General features: G+C 35.9%; 1 long non-coding RNA gene across 2 annotated transcripts in view; it reads left to right on the top strand.

Moving 5' to 3' along the window:
* LOC150084286 (uncharacterized) overlaps positions 1-5,085 on the top strand; it is a 38,269-nt gene extending 33,184 nt beyond the window's left edge. For both annotated transcript variants that reach the window (XR_016547057.1, XR_016547056.1), the window contains exons 2-3: positions 3,047-3,220; positions 4,820-5,085. This is a non-coding gene — a long non-coding RNA (uncharacterized LOC150084286). The remainder of the gene's footprint in view (positions 1-3,046; positions 3,221-4,819) is intronic.
* Positions 5,086-14,990: the final 9,905 nt, after the last annotated feature.

Below are 14,990 nucleotides of genomic sequence, written 5' to 3'. Positions count from 1 at the left end.
ACATGTCTGAATATGACTTGGCTTCAGTGTGTCTTTATCAGATTTACTTAAGAAATTTTTTTAAATCGGAAAGGTCATTTTGAATTACACTGTATATAACTCACGACTTAATAATCACCCAAGCGTATGCTTCAGTACTGTACTATTTACCTCGGCCCTTTTTTCTTTTCTTCTGTTTGACAGTAGGAACTTGAAATTCCCAGTAAACTAGTTATTCAAGGACGCATATAAAAGAGTATATTTCTACAATCTACTTGTTATTTTCTGAAAACTGGGGTTTAAATATTATGATTTCTATGTAAATAGGTTACTAAATTCTTTGGAACCGAGTGCGTTGATCCATAACAGTTTTGCAAATATTACTCAGTCTGTCAATATCTGTAGTAAATATGACTGACAGTCGATTGAGGGGAAACTGTTTAAAAATCGTGGCTGTCGGTTCAATATACTAAAATTACAGATCTTTGTTTTGTTCTTTTCCATCAACAACTGCTGTTTTATTTCCCACGCTACTACTGTGCATGTACCTGATTCTTTTCTTTGGCCATCCTCGTGAATGAACTGTTTACATCAGTATTCAGATTATAATCTGAATACTGATGTAAACAGTATTCAGATTTATTGATGTATTGTTTGAATGATGTAAACAGTATTCAAACAAACTCAGGTGGATGGGACACGTGAGGCTCCATCCACCTGAGTTTGTTTTATCACGGCAAAAGATTCATACTCACTTGGCCAAAAAATTAGAAACCTTTAATATTTAATCATATTACAACTGGTACACGTCTTGGCATGAGGTCCACTAGGTGTCTGAAGGAATCTAGACCCAGATTTTACTATTTCATCAAGATATTTGCTAGCTGCTGTATTGTGGTCAATATAAAATTACGAAACCGAACTGCTGTTTCCAACATATCTCAGACCAGGCGCGGCGCTCCTGAGAGATACTTTTATTAAATATTATTTTGAATTTTGGCGCCCCCAGACGTTGGTGCCCCTATATTCTGCTTACCGTATTCCGCCGACCCTGTCCCAGACATTCTTAATTGAATTTAGATCTGGAGAATTGGCCAGGGTAGATTTTGGGAATGTTTCTCGAACCATTCAGATGCAATTTTTGCACGGTGGATAGCTGCATTGCTGTCTTGAAAGAATCCATCGCAACCCGGTAAAATGAAGCACTGCAAGGTGAAGTTGACCCGATCGGAGAGAAAGATATTCGTTGCAGGTAACACAACCTTTTAACATTATGAGTAAACTCATTCTGTACCAACAGAACGTACCTCATACTATGACTCTACAACCAGCCGCCTTGAGTGGTGAACAAGAGACAGTTTGGATGCATGGCTTCATGAAGTTCATGCTACGCTTTCACCCTATCATTGGTGCAAAAAACGTGTAAATCGAGAATCGCCAAAACACGTGATCTTTTTTCGCTATTGCACAGTCCAGTCTTGGCGTTGTCGGCATCGCTCCAGTGGAATCTTTCAGTTTTTTTACAGAAAGAAATGGCGTATAAACACACGACTAACAAATTCCAGATTCTTTACCTCCTGCCGCATAATTCGGAAGATTGGAAAGATCGTTTTTCTAAAAATCGGAAACATCACCTGCCTTCCCAATGACCGAATCGAGTAAGAAGCCCCAGCAAAGCGTACAGTATTTATCTGATATCAAGGAACTATAATCATGCCATGTGACAACTTATATTCGCATGTCATAAGTTTAATTATCTGTTGATTCACACCAATTGCAATTTACCAAAAAGGTAGAAAAAAAAATAATAAAATAAAAAACCTGTTTACAGATACGTTGAAAACAAACATCGTTATGACAAATTGGCTTCTATAATTCCCGATGTCTCTTCCAAAGCAGTCTGAAACACGTTCCGCAACCAGTTAACATCATTTTATTGTCCGACTTCAAACTCACAGAGCCAACTTTTCTTCTTCCTCATTTATTCATTCAACTTCCGTTCTCTGGAACAACCTTTGTTCATACGTATTACCTGAAAATTACAATCTACAGAAGAAGTTCAAGTCTAATGTTAACAAATGTCTTCTTTCACAGTGGCGGCTCGTGACTCTGATGTATGGGGTGCTGCTTCTTAAAGTTACATTAAATTGCCTTGGTTATCAGACATGTAGACACAGATGGTAATAATAATAAGCAAGTTAAAAATACTACAAAACATTAACTGGACTTGGGTAATCTCGAAATTTTATTTAAAAATAAAATCCATTCTTCGGTTTTTATTTGTTGAAAATATATTAACAACTTTTTCATTCAAGTTTGGTGCGCTGTTCAAATCGGCACTCCTCGCTCCGCAGTTCCTTTTAATCGTTTTATCACCTCTAAAAAATGCGTATTGGCAACCTGCTAACTAGGCATTGACTCATCACAGGGGCCAAAATGTGAAACTGTGTAGCTCACAATTCCACCTACAGTTAAACATCAATGTTGAAAACGATTTTGTGTTTTTATTCGTTTATTATTGAAATGATTATTGGAAATAATAATAATAATAATAATAATAATTTGTCATATCATATTTATTTTTATCTCTCCACTGCCGCATCACGTTTTAACACATTATTATATTTTGTATTTCATATATATATATATATATAAGTTAACGTAATGAATGTCAAAAGATGTATTGTATATAAAATAAAGAATTTGTTGCATTTATGAGAAGGTATTATTATTATTATTAATTTGTAGTTTTGTGGCACAAAAGCTGCTTCGGCTATATTGCGCCGAGAAGGTATTACCTTCTCCCACTCATTCCAAATAATATTTATGAACAGATAATATTTCGTTTTCTCATTTAATATGATTTGTTCAGAACTTCTTGCTACGTTGTTTAAAATTCGTGTCTCGTGGGCATTAACCCGCATGGCATGAAATAACGAATACTTGGCTACCAGAGAATTAGAAACAATTAACAGATTGCTATCTTGAAAATAACTGTCTATACTTGATTTTTAGAATTTAGCAGAATAGAGAAAATCATAAGATTTATTTATTCCCATATTTATAGGATATGTCAACTAATTCGGAAAATGAAGAACCCTAAGAAGAAAAAGCACGATAAAGATGAAAAACAGGTTAGAAAGCTAAAAGATCTTTATCGTAAGCTGACAAAAATGAAAAAGCAAAAATCAGAAGTTAAGCGGGTACGCTTTAATTCAATTGTGGAAACCACATACTTTAAGTAAGTACTTTATTTCAGTTTGTACTATAATCTTATTTTTATTAAGTTAAAATATCTGTAATTCCTCTTAAGTTGTTCAGTTTAAATTGGATATTATTTTACCTCATAAGATATTAAAATGTAATAATTTCCGGCGTTACCTTTCTATAATCAGTAAGGTTATTTTATAAGAACGTTAGGACTCGTATTTAATATTAATTTTGTTGGTTCAACTCTCTGAAATTTTACTAATAGTTGAAATGCATTTTGCAACTTCTTCATATGCATGCAATTCATGTACACTTGGTTGATAATTTATTAGGACTTCTCACCCCTCACAAAGAAATGGTATCCTTCATGTCAGTCACGTGTTTACGGCTATGCGTGTGATAGACATACGAAGAAGCCAAGTAGAAAAATAATGTGAGAAGGAAATTCTAGTTAGTATAGTGTAACAGCAGGTGGAACCAGCTGGGTGATACCACCAGCTATCCCAGTGTGAGCATCCGTATTTATTTTAAACCATATCTCTCGCTGGTCACGTGGGTTAGGAACCAGCAAACACTTGAACTAAAGCAGAGAGAGGGGGAGGGAGAACACGCACTTCAAGGTATATACACTGCCCCCTACAAATAACCTTTATTTAAAGAATACTAATAACGTTTGCTGAAACTTTTAGCCTTTATGGCAATCTCTGTCTTCATAGAAAGGATCCACCAGTTTTTTGTAAATGATCTCGAATTTTACGCCATTCAGCTTTCAAAGCGAAAACCGGTTCAGTTCTGTTTTTCGGGTAGTCCCTCCTCACATTCACCTGACAATCCAAATCATCCCAGAGGTTCTCTATAGGATTGAGATCAGCACTCTGGGCTGGCCATTTCAGATTTTCAACGCCGATGTCCTCGAATTAGTACGAAGCAATATAACATGGAGCGTTGTCTGGCTGATACAAGTATGGGGTTCCCAATCTGCTGCTACAACGTAGATAACGCGTTATTGTCCAGGACATCGGCATTCATGGTTTTGTTCTAAACAACCAGTGGTCCCTAGCCAAACCATGATAAACAGCCCCAGATCATCACTCTAACTCCCCAAACTTCATTGTTAGGACAATACAGTCCGGCAGGTGGCTTTCTCTGGAAATCCGCCATACCCAGGCACGACTGTCATATACCCTGAATCGTAACTCCAAAGCACAGCTTCCATTAGTGTCCGGTCCAAGAACGCCAAGCAATACTGCATCTGGCATTAGTCGGGGTGATTAGTGGCTTCTGGATGACTGCACGACCATAGTAACTCACCTATATCATTCAGCGCACTGTTACTGGTGCTGATAGTTGTCCCAATTGTCACATGTCTTTTTATGTACACTCAATGAAAATTATTAGGAACTGTGTTCCTAATAATTTTCATTGAGTGTACATAAAAAGATATGTTGGAATTTTGCGAGGCATATCCATTAATTTTGTTATTTACTCGATTTAGTGTTTGAATAATGAAAACTATTATGTAAATTTATCATTTTTTTACTTAAAAAACTTTGAATAGAGTACACAACTTCCTAATCAAAATATAACTTTCATAATACGTAATCTTAATAGGTAATTTCATTATTTTTAGGGAAGATCCGAAAGAACTAAAGCGAAGAAGAAAATGTATCAGGCGCATATTTAAGTCTCTATATTGCTAATTTTTCGGATTTTTAGCCATTGATGATGATGTATATGGATCAGAATTTGTAACCTTTACCTAAGTGATATCAAGCACCATCTGTAACCTATTCACTGACCGTGAAAGAGGAAATTATTCGGATCACAACAAAAATTTCTCTACATACTAGAAAGCATGCACTTTAAGAATACATTGTAATTTTTGATAAAATAGTAGACGATTCCTGATGTAATGAACTGTATTAAATGATAATGCGTTATATTTTTAAACCAGGCTTATGTCAAGGTTTGTAAATTTTGATACTACAAGATTAAACTTTATAGAATGCCTTTGGCTGGCCTGTTTCAATATAACTACTTCGGTAATAAAGAATTCACATAATCTATATGTATATATTTTTTTTCTCAATATATTTCCCCTTAAGTACAATATATATCTTCCATTTTGAGAGTAAATAGGAAATACCTGTTGCTGTTGTTGTGAGGTTTTAGGCACATCAATGACTTAGGCTTCATTGCAACATATGTAATGTCTGTGAATTGTGTGTGTTCAATTTTCCTGTTTGCCAGGCAAAAAACTCGAGTTTCCGGGAGGAAAAACCAAGCTACTCTCGCCTGAGACCAGCTAACTCAGCCACGTTGTGAAAAAGGCCCATTAAAATTCCTCACATCATCGACTGGATTCGAACTTAGGTCTTTTCCATGAGTTGTGCCCTTAACCTGATTTTTCAGATTTTACCAACTGTATTAGTAGGGTTTTAGGGCATCAGTGACTAAGGCCATATTGCTCCGTGTATACTGTCTGTAAATCGCGTGTGTTCTGTAGTCGATTTACTGTTTGCTTGACGAAAAACCCGATTTTCGGGAAGAAAAACCATGCTGCCCTTGCCTGAGACCGACTAACTCAGCCACGTTGGGAAAAAGGCCCATAAAGATTCCTCACGTCATCGACGGGATTCGAACTTAGATCTTTTCCACCCGGCGTGGGGAAGACGGCGATTCTACCAATTGTTCTACCCACGAGGGCAACACAGTTGGCAAAAGAGGCGTTTTGTTCTGGTATCTGAAAAAGCTACTTTCAACTGCTATGAGATTGTCATCACTTGAAAATCGATTGTGCCACCAAAGTGTTTTTTTTTTTTTTTTTTTTTCAGATTTATGAAGAGAAAATAATCATTGCAGGCCAGGTCTGGATTGTAGGACGGGTGATTTAACTCATAGAATTCGCAATTTGTGAGAGCAGCAATTGCTTTATGGGTCTTCTGTGGAGAAGTATTTGAAGCAGATCGCCTCATGTCATTTTAGATCCCTCATAAATTTTGTTAGAACAGTGATTATTTTCTTACGTGGCGTGAAGTCTACCAAAAAGAATTCCTTCCATATCAAATGGTGGCCATGATCTTCCGGGTGAAATTTAGAATTTTTTTTTTTTTTTTGGGTATTGATCTATGGTGTTTTCATTTTCTGGACTCCTGTTTTGTTTGCGGATCCTAGTGATGAACTCATGTTTCATATTCTTGCAAGAAGCCTTTGTAGATCTGACCTGCAACACAAATGTGTAAAGTTTCATTACAAATTTGAGCCCTGCACTGTTTCTGAAGAGGTATGGGCATTCTTGGTACTCAGAACTGACCTTGGCCAAATCGGCAGTGGCCATTCTCCATGAACATCGGTAGTGGCCATTCTCCATGAACATGGAGAATGGCTACAACCGATCCCTCATAAGTCTATCCTGCATAACCAGGTCTTCAATTTTTTGGCACATTTCTGGACGACCTCCACTGTTGGTCGTCCTTAGCGTGACGTAGCCCAGTGGTCAGGAGCGAGAGTGCATAGCACGCGTTCCTTGAGTGGACCGGGGTTCAAGCCCGTGACTACTAAATACGATAAATATTTGTATTGACGATTTATTGTAAACTCTACTGACTTGGTTGTCGTGGCGGAGTATAAACAGAAAATTTATTTATTTATGGATTTTCAGCCCAATTAAATTTTAGACAAAAATTTTGTCTGTTATTCAGAATGGCCAGCTCCACCATATACAGCTGTCAAGCGTTCATGAACACTTGACAGCTGTATATGGTGGAGCTGGCCATTTTTATAGGCTTTTTTTTTCCCAGTGTGTTCGAGTTAGCCGGTCTCAAAGGGTTGCCTTTTTCCCCTCCCGGAAACTCCGGTTTCTCTTCCAGCAAATGAAGAGTACACGCAGTTACACAATATACTGGCATCTAATAATGTTAGTTGTTTTTCTGCTTAACACACACTAACTCAATACACCTAATCAAAAATTTGATTAATGCCCAATGCTCCAATTTAGTGACATCCATGTTATTATTTACTTTAAATCTTTTTGTTATTCAGTACTTCATTGTAATTGAGTTGGACTTGAATATATATAATACAAGCATTTGTGAGAATATGATAAAAGTACATTTTTTATGATAAAAGTACATTTTTTATATATATATCAGCCATATTTATAGTCAAGATAGATACGTCATATTTAATATTGTTTCTCTTCTTTTTTAATATTTAGGACCTTCAAAAAGTTGAAATATTCATCCAAGCACACAACTTTGTATGTGTTATGTAATACTTTTATTACTGAAATAAAAGCGACAGTGTAAATATGATGCGGTATGAAACATTTAACTGCTAAATACGGTGATGTTCTTTTTCAGTGGCTAACTTGAGAAGGCCAACCCCCTCTCACCAATTATTCCGTCTCTTTGAGCCTGAAGCAAATATTTGCTTGTCTCACATTTTCTAAACTAAAAAATAGTTTAGAGAATGTGGGACAAATTTTATTACAAACAAAATTCAATTATATGTATAAAATTCGTTGTATAAAGTATTGATATTTGAGAAGGCCAAAATTCTAAAAACTTCCACATCTTGTATTCTCTCTATCTTGAAAACTCCCTTGACCCTTAGTCGCCGTATAATTTTTTATTATTATTTTTTTAAATTTTATTTCCGCATTTTTTGAAAGTTATTGCATTAGTGCCATTGTTCAGTAACTTGAAATTTTACGTCTTCCCCCCTCCATGATTGTAATGTCGACTAATTTTCTTTCTACATCGTATTCAAATGTCAGTTTTAGGTCAGGTACTCGTATAAAACAATTTGGTAATATAAATTCAGTACTATTACAATGTTATAGCAATACTTTTGACTAACCGGAAGCTCTATTTGCACCTGTACATACACTGATACACCTGTTTGTAAGGTGAGCATATTTACAACTACCAGATTAAATTGCTCATACACTGCCTCAACACAGAACATATACATTCGAAAAGTGAAATACCTTGCAATTGTACTTATTTTACTACATTACACTGGATTTTGTATGACATATAGTATAACATAGCTTGCTGAGATTAACTTGTCTCGTTTATAGCTAAGCTGAATTTTATAATTACTTTACAAATAAATCAGCTCTTTTGACATTTGTAGAATGAAATATGATTAAATCAAATAGGGGGGGAAATATATATAAATATAGTAAGTCTTTTACCGCTAATTTCGAAATTCCCATTTCTCCACCATTCTGAGCGCATATTTAATGTCAGAAACAGGCACACTTTTTGCTGTCTTTCTTGTGATTTCAGGGTTGACCCCTGATGACATTGAAATTATGAGTTATTCAGCAATAAGTACTTTTTTCTCGTAAATTTTCCGTAGTTACAATCACCGTTTGTAGTTCATCTTCTATTCTCATCCCCAATTCTCTCGATTAACTTTTATATTTCTATTATGGTCGTTGGTTTCCTTCTACTAAAAAAATGCAGTGTCCCTAGTCCATTATATACTTATTAAACAGAAGGCTGCCCAGAGCGATTCGTGGTTATAAATGTTATTAAACTCATTCTTGACACTCTCAACTTTGTAACTACTAAAGTATTTCTATATAATAAAAAATCAAAATACTAAATAGTGATATTTAGTATTATTACTAAATAGCACCCAAAAAAAAGAGTAAATTGTGAATTTGAATATTTTAGTCATTTAAAGTAGAGTGCGATACACTCCTCATTAATCGGCCAAGTCACGACATTACACGTGTAAAAGGAGGTCAAATACAGATCAACCTTCACCAGAGATATGTAGAGCAGCAATAAACGCAACTACGTTACCCTTTTCTTTGCTTAGTGAGCAACAGTAGTCTTAAAGGATATTGTACGACTTGAGGAAGGACGACAGATTTATTTTATTTATTTATTTTTTCCGGTATTGGCTGTAGGAGAACGATTTCTTTGCTCTCCTCAAATAAACTGAGTAAACCTAAGTCAATGTTACCCTTCAGTGCAAATATTGAAGGAAAAAATCATACATCCTGGATTTCTAGACGTTGCGTGGTCAAGAAAATTATGAAAAAAATACCGTATTTAGTACTAGTATTAGCAAAATGAAGCAAGGAAACAAAGTCTATTCAACGTAAAAAAAAATGAAATAAATAAATAAAAATAATAATGATAAATAATAAATTAATTACTCATTTGTTTCCTTTCTAAGAATTTTTTGCCAATCTTTGAAGCCTCGAACACCAATTAGATCACATTTATATTGCACTGTTACTGCATAGTGCAATAGCGAGATGTTGTAGGAGGGTTTTATCAGCGACTAAGGCTATGTTGCTGTAAATGGCGTGAGGTCAATTTTCTGTTTGCTGGATGAAACATCCGAGTTTCCGGGAGGAAAAACCATGCTACCCTCGCCTGAGACCGACTAACTTAGCCAGTTTGTAAAAAAAAAGGCCCATAAAAACTCCTCCCATCATCGACAGGACTGAAACTCAGGTCTTCTCCACCCTGTGTGGGAAGGACATCGATCCTACCAAGTATGCTACCCACGAGGGCTAGTGAGAGGAATACATAACAATATAATAATGTCATTAAGAACAACGCAAAGAAGAATTTAAGTAGATAGAAAAAAGAAAGAAGAAAATTAAATTAGTTTTGCTCAACATTTTAATGATTTATTTCTAGTGAACTTTATTATCAAGGAGAAGAGAAGACCAATTGTAGTATTTATCTATTAGCTTGACACTGGGGTGAGTGAGGTTATGGATCTGGCGGTTTTTGGTGGAATTCGAATGCCAATTTTATCCCAGAGAAGCCCAATAATTGGAAAGAAGCTTTTTAAATGGAGATAGAGTTTTAATATTCATACACTTCCTTGATGAAATCCGATTAAGAATAATGTACATTTGGGGAATAGAAATAGTGAACCGAAATCCGCCCTTCACATTGGCACATTTAAAAATCTCATATTCAGTGAATGAATTGAATTAGACTATAATTGAAGTAAGTATACTGTCTGTTGGCAGTAGAATAATGTGATATAACTTTTTGAAGTAATATCATGTCTGTGATTGCGTGTATTCTTCAGTTGGTTTGCTGGACGAAAATCAGAGTATTCTACCAGCAAATCGAACTAATTCCTTTTCCACTCCGTTTGGAAGGATGGTGTTTATAACCACTTGTGTCGCAAGGGTGATGTTGCTGGAATATTCGAACTGTGTACGAGATGGAAACAGTAAAATGGATAAATATAAAATACATGGCCTGGAAATTAGCGAAACGAGATAAGAATAGATGTGGCAAAATCAAATTAGCATTTGGTGAACCCATAATTTATTTTAGAAACATAAATGAGAGCGATGAACGTAGTCATGGAGTAGTAAAATCTGGGACAGAATGGAATGTAGTATTTGAAGAAATAATCTATGTAAGATATAAAACTAGATATGGAAATATGACAATTATGAATGTATATACACTAATAAAACGATGCAGAAATGAAGAGAAAGAGATTTTGTATAAAAAGGTACAAAGATTGACAGATAAACTAAGAAGTAGAGATATACTAATAGCCTTGGGCTATCTGAATGCGAAAGTGGGTAACGATAACAGAAGACAATAGATAATGGAAAGAGAGAGGAAAATGAGAATGGAGAAAAGTTGACTTCTATGCCTTTAATGAGCTAGTAATAGGAGAAACAATATTTGCACATAAGGAAATACAAAAGAAAAGATGGATAAAACGAGATTAGAATCAGAATAGAAAACAGATTTAGAAAACAAATTGTTTATATTAAAATAAATTAGAATAAGGAGATTCACCTTAATAAATGTCAGGAGCAGATGCATATACCGACCATATATTTTTAACAAGAAAAATGAAAATAAGTTGGTAAAATTTTTAAATTAAAACAAAACCAAGAATAATGAAGTTCTTAGAGGAAAAAGCCTTGAGCGTTGGGAAACGATAGAAAGAATTGCTTGTGGCAACTGACTAAATACGGGAATAAAAATAAAATTTTAATAAATAATATATAAGTATAAATAAAAAGAAAAATTATTAAAAACTTTGAAACACTAAATACTAGATAAAATCAGCAGATAAAAGTGCTAAGAAACAAATAAAACAAATCGCTTTCGAGCGATTAATAACCACCGGTGTGGTGGTTATTAATAATAATAACCACCGGTGTGGTGCCAAAGACCCTACATAACAGCCTAGCAGCAACAGATCTCCCAGCGAACATCTAAAAGAAAAAAAATTATATACATTGGTGTTCAAAGAAAGTTCTTCACCTAGGGATTTCACATTTCTAACCCTTTTTCGCGATGGTATGTTTCATTAATGACTAGCATCAGAAATATAAATATAAACAAAAGATATTTATTAATAGTTCAGGCAAAGCTAAGTAATATTTGACAGGTGCTCTTAAAATATTCCAAAATGAGCATTTGCAACCTTTATACAACAGTTTTGGTAAACACGGCAATTATGGCTGAAATGTTATCAGAAGCCCTCAATTTGCTTCAGTTTGTCATTTTAAATGGAAAACAAAATGAAAAGTTCACCAGGTGGAAACAAATATTTAGTTGAACCGCCTCTGGCCCTGATGACAGCAGCACCCGTCGAGGCATTGAAAAGATCAATTTATGAAGATAGCTCGTGGTTTCAAACACGAATTATGGGTTCCTGAAGTTCAAGAAGGGTCTTTGGTGGTTTCTTTCTGGCGACTGCAGATTCCACACGATGCCAACAGGATTCAGATCAGGGCTGTTTCCTGACCAGCTAACAGTTGTAATGGACCGTTCTTCCAACCATTTTATCACCTGTAACAAATGTAAACACATTACTGTCGAACCTCTAATGCAGAAATGAGGCTAAAGTAACTACAGAAGTGCCTACTTACACTTTTCGCCGATGACAAGGAGCAGAGTCGTCCTGAAAGATGCAGTTACTTGGCAGGTTCTAATGGTTGGCAGCAATTTGCCTTCCAATATAGTCAGGTTTCCGTTGGCATTTACGGAACCTTTTATAAACTGCAGGTGACCTACTCGGCGATACGAAATGCACCTTCATATCATTTGGCTTGTAGGGAATTTCACTGTAGACACCATACAGTCTGGATAATGTTCTTCACCACGTCTATGGCGAATTGTTTATCTCCAATCAGAGCTATGCAGGTTGAATTTCTTCTCATCCGAGAAAATAACTGACTTCCACTGTTGGGGATCCATTTGACATGCTCCTTACACCAAATTAATCGGGCTTTTTTCATTTTTTGTGTGAGGAGGGGCTTCTTCTTAGGACGACGGCTACAAGTCAATTTTTGAAGAGGCGTCTTCTGACTGTTATTGCACTTGCTACCACTCCTGTATGTTCTTCCCATTCTCTTTTCAGCTCAGACGATTTGGAAAGCATAAGCGCTTCAAAACGCAGTCCTGTTTTGGCGTAGAGACTCGTTTGCATCCGGTTCCTTTTATCCTATCAGCAGAACCAGTATTCTTGAGTTTGGAAAGAAATCTACTCACTGTCGACTGATTACAACACTCTATAAGCAATATGACTGGAAGAACATCCTTCCTCACGTAAAGCAACAATAGCACTCTTTCTTCTTGGCGTCAACTGCACATAACTCACCATCCTGACACAAGCAAGGAATGACTGCAACTCTTGCAGAGCGTGCTTATATAGCTGAAAGTAACAGCTGATGCAATATTATGTCGTCACCTACGCGTGCCAATCTTATCTGATGCAATCTGTAAGAAATATTGCCGTATACTTACGTTAATCGGACGACAATTACAATTTTAAGGGGTGATGCACTTTATTTGAACACCAGTGTATATATATTCTTGTTTATACTCTGGCAAGACCACCAGGTCAATGGAGTTTATAATAAATCAATACAAATGTTAATCGTATTTAGCAGTCACGGGCTTGAACCCCGGTCCCACTCAAAGAGCGTGTGCTATTGCACCCGCACTGACCACTCGGCTACGTCACTGTAGAAAGTCGCAATCCTGAACATCTGTAGGATAGTCAGAGAGTTCCTCGACCAACTGTAACACCAGACATAACAACAACCACCCTGCGTACTTGGTAGCAATACCAGTCACGAGGTGGAACCCCAATAAAAAAAAAAAATAATAATAATAAATAAGTAATAATATATACTTCTTTTAACAATGAAAACAAGAGAAATTAAATATATTTTTCTTAATAATTCTTCCTTATTTGCTATTTCTTCGTAAAATCATTCACAAGAATTAGCAAAATTGCACTTAACTTGTAGTATTGCTTTCAGTGTTTCTACAGTCAGCTGTATTTTTGTTGACATCCACAGCTTATTTATATCGAAAAAACTCTTTTGGTTCCCGGCAAACATAATGAAAATCATTTGCATTATGTTTGCCGTTAAATATGGAGGATACATGTCCAATCCGGGACATTCTCAGGGACAGTTTGCAATGCGTGGCAAATGACTGAAATCTGGGACTGTCCCGCATAATCCGGGATATCTGGTCACTTATACTGCAACTTTTGTACATAGTGCTGCACAAGTATGCGCTTCCAAAATATGTTATTTACAGCATAATATATTTTGGAAAGGGAAGTATTAAATTTAATTTTTACTGAAAGGATGGTATACTTGTGCGGTTCTATTTAGAATAAGTTTCAGTACAGAAATGAAATATTTTGCTAGAGTATAACACACACACACACACACATATATATATATATGCGAATATGAAGAGCTAAAAATTAAAAAAAAAATAATAAATACAATTTTGTGCACGTCATATAATCACTTTCTCAGGACTTTTTACTATCGCTCGTATATAAATATTAAATTAGCTTAAAAACTATCCAGAAAATGAAATGAATTAAATTAACAAAATAAGATCTCGCTCTTAACCTAGGGGCTCACATCTGGTGAGTATGAACATGGCACACCCAGGTCCTGAGCTGGATCTCATCATTCTTCTCTTTCTTGGTGATTCCTCCCCCCCTCTCTGTGGGTAACTCAGACATTTTTTTTTTTTGTTTTTGCTGGTGCAGCAAAAGTTTCATGCTTCCTTGCACCATGTGACAAATAATAATAATTACACCAAACTATTATATTAGGCTACCGGAATATTTAAATTCATATGCCGTGCCGTGTATTTTGTGTCTGTTAATTGCGTGTGTTCTATGGTCGATTTGTCTGTTTTGCTGGACGAAAAACCTTGCTGTCTACGCCTGAGACCGACTAACTCTGCCACGGAGACACATTTACACCGACAAGACTTGTAAATAAATTATATAAAAATTTATTACCAGCAGAATCATAAGCAATGAGTACTCTCGGAGCACTGGTGCTCTGTGGATTGGTTTTTATGTAAAATAATATGTAATTTGTATATGTTCTGTTGTCGATTTGTTGTGTGTCTGCGCGTGTTGCACAGTGGTATCGTCACCATCCCCCCCACATCGTGTGGCAGAGGCCCGGGTTCGAATCCTATCGATGACACGAGGAACTTTTAGGGGCTTTTTTCACTCCTTAGTTTGAGTTAGTTGGTCTGAGGCGTACATAGCAAAATTTTTCCCTCGGAAAAACAGGGTTTTTCATCCAGCAAAGCAGACAACTCGACCAAAGAACACACGCAATTTACAGACACAATACATATGGGTATATGTAATGACTTACCGGTTTGGTTTATTTTATTTTTTTGTTGTTTGCTGGACGAGAAACCAGAAGTTTCTAGAGAAAAAAACGAAACGTGCTACCCTCTCTGAGACCGACTAACTTAGCCACGTTGTGAAAAAGGCCATAA

Source organism: Mastigoproctus giganteus, chromosome 6 (assembly GCF_048544385.1).
Source record: "Mastigoproctus giganteus isolate SK-2022 chromosome 6, ASM4854438v1, whole genome shotgun sequence".
Lineage (NCBI taxonomy): Eukaryota > Metazoa > Arthropoda > Arachnida > Uropygi > Thelyphonidae > Mastigoproctus > Mastigoproctus giganteus.
The sequence above is the reverse complement of the archived record's forward strand: the minus strand, read 5'-3'. Positions and strand labels throughout refer to the sequence as shown.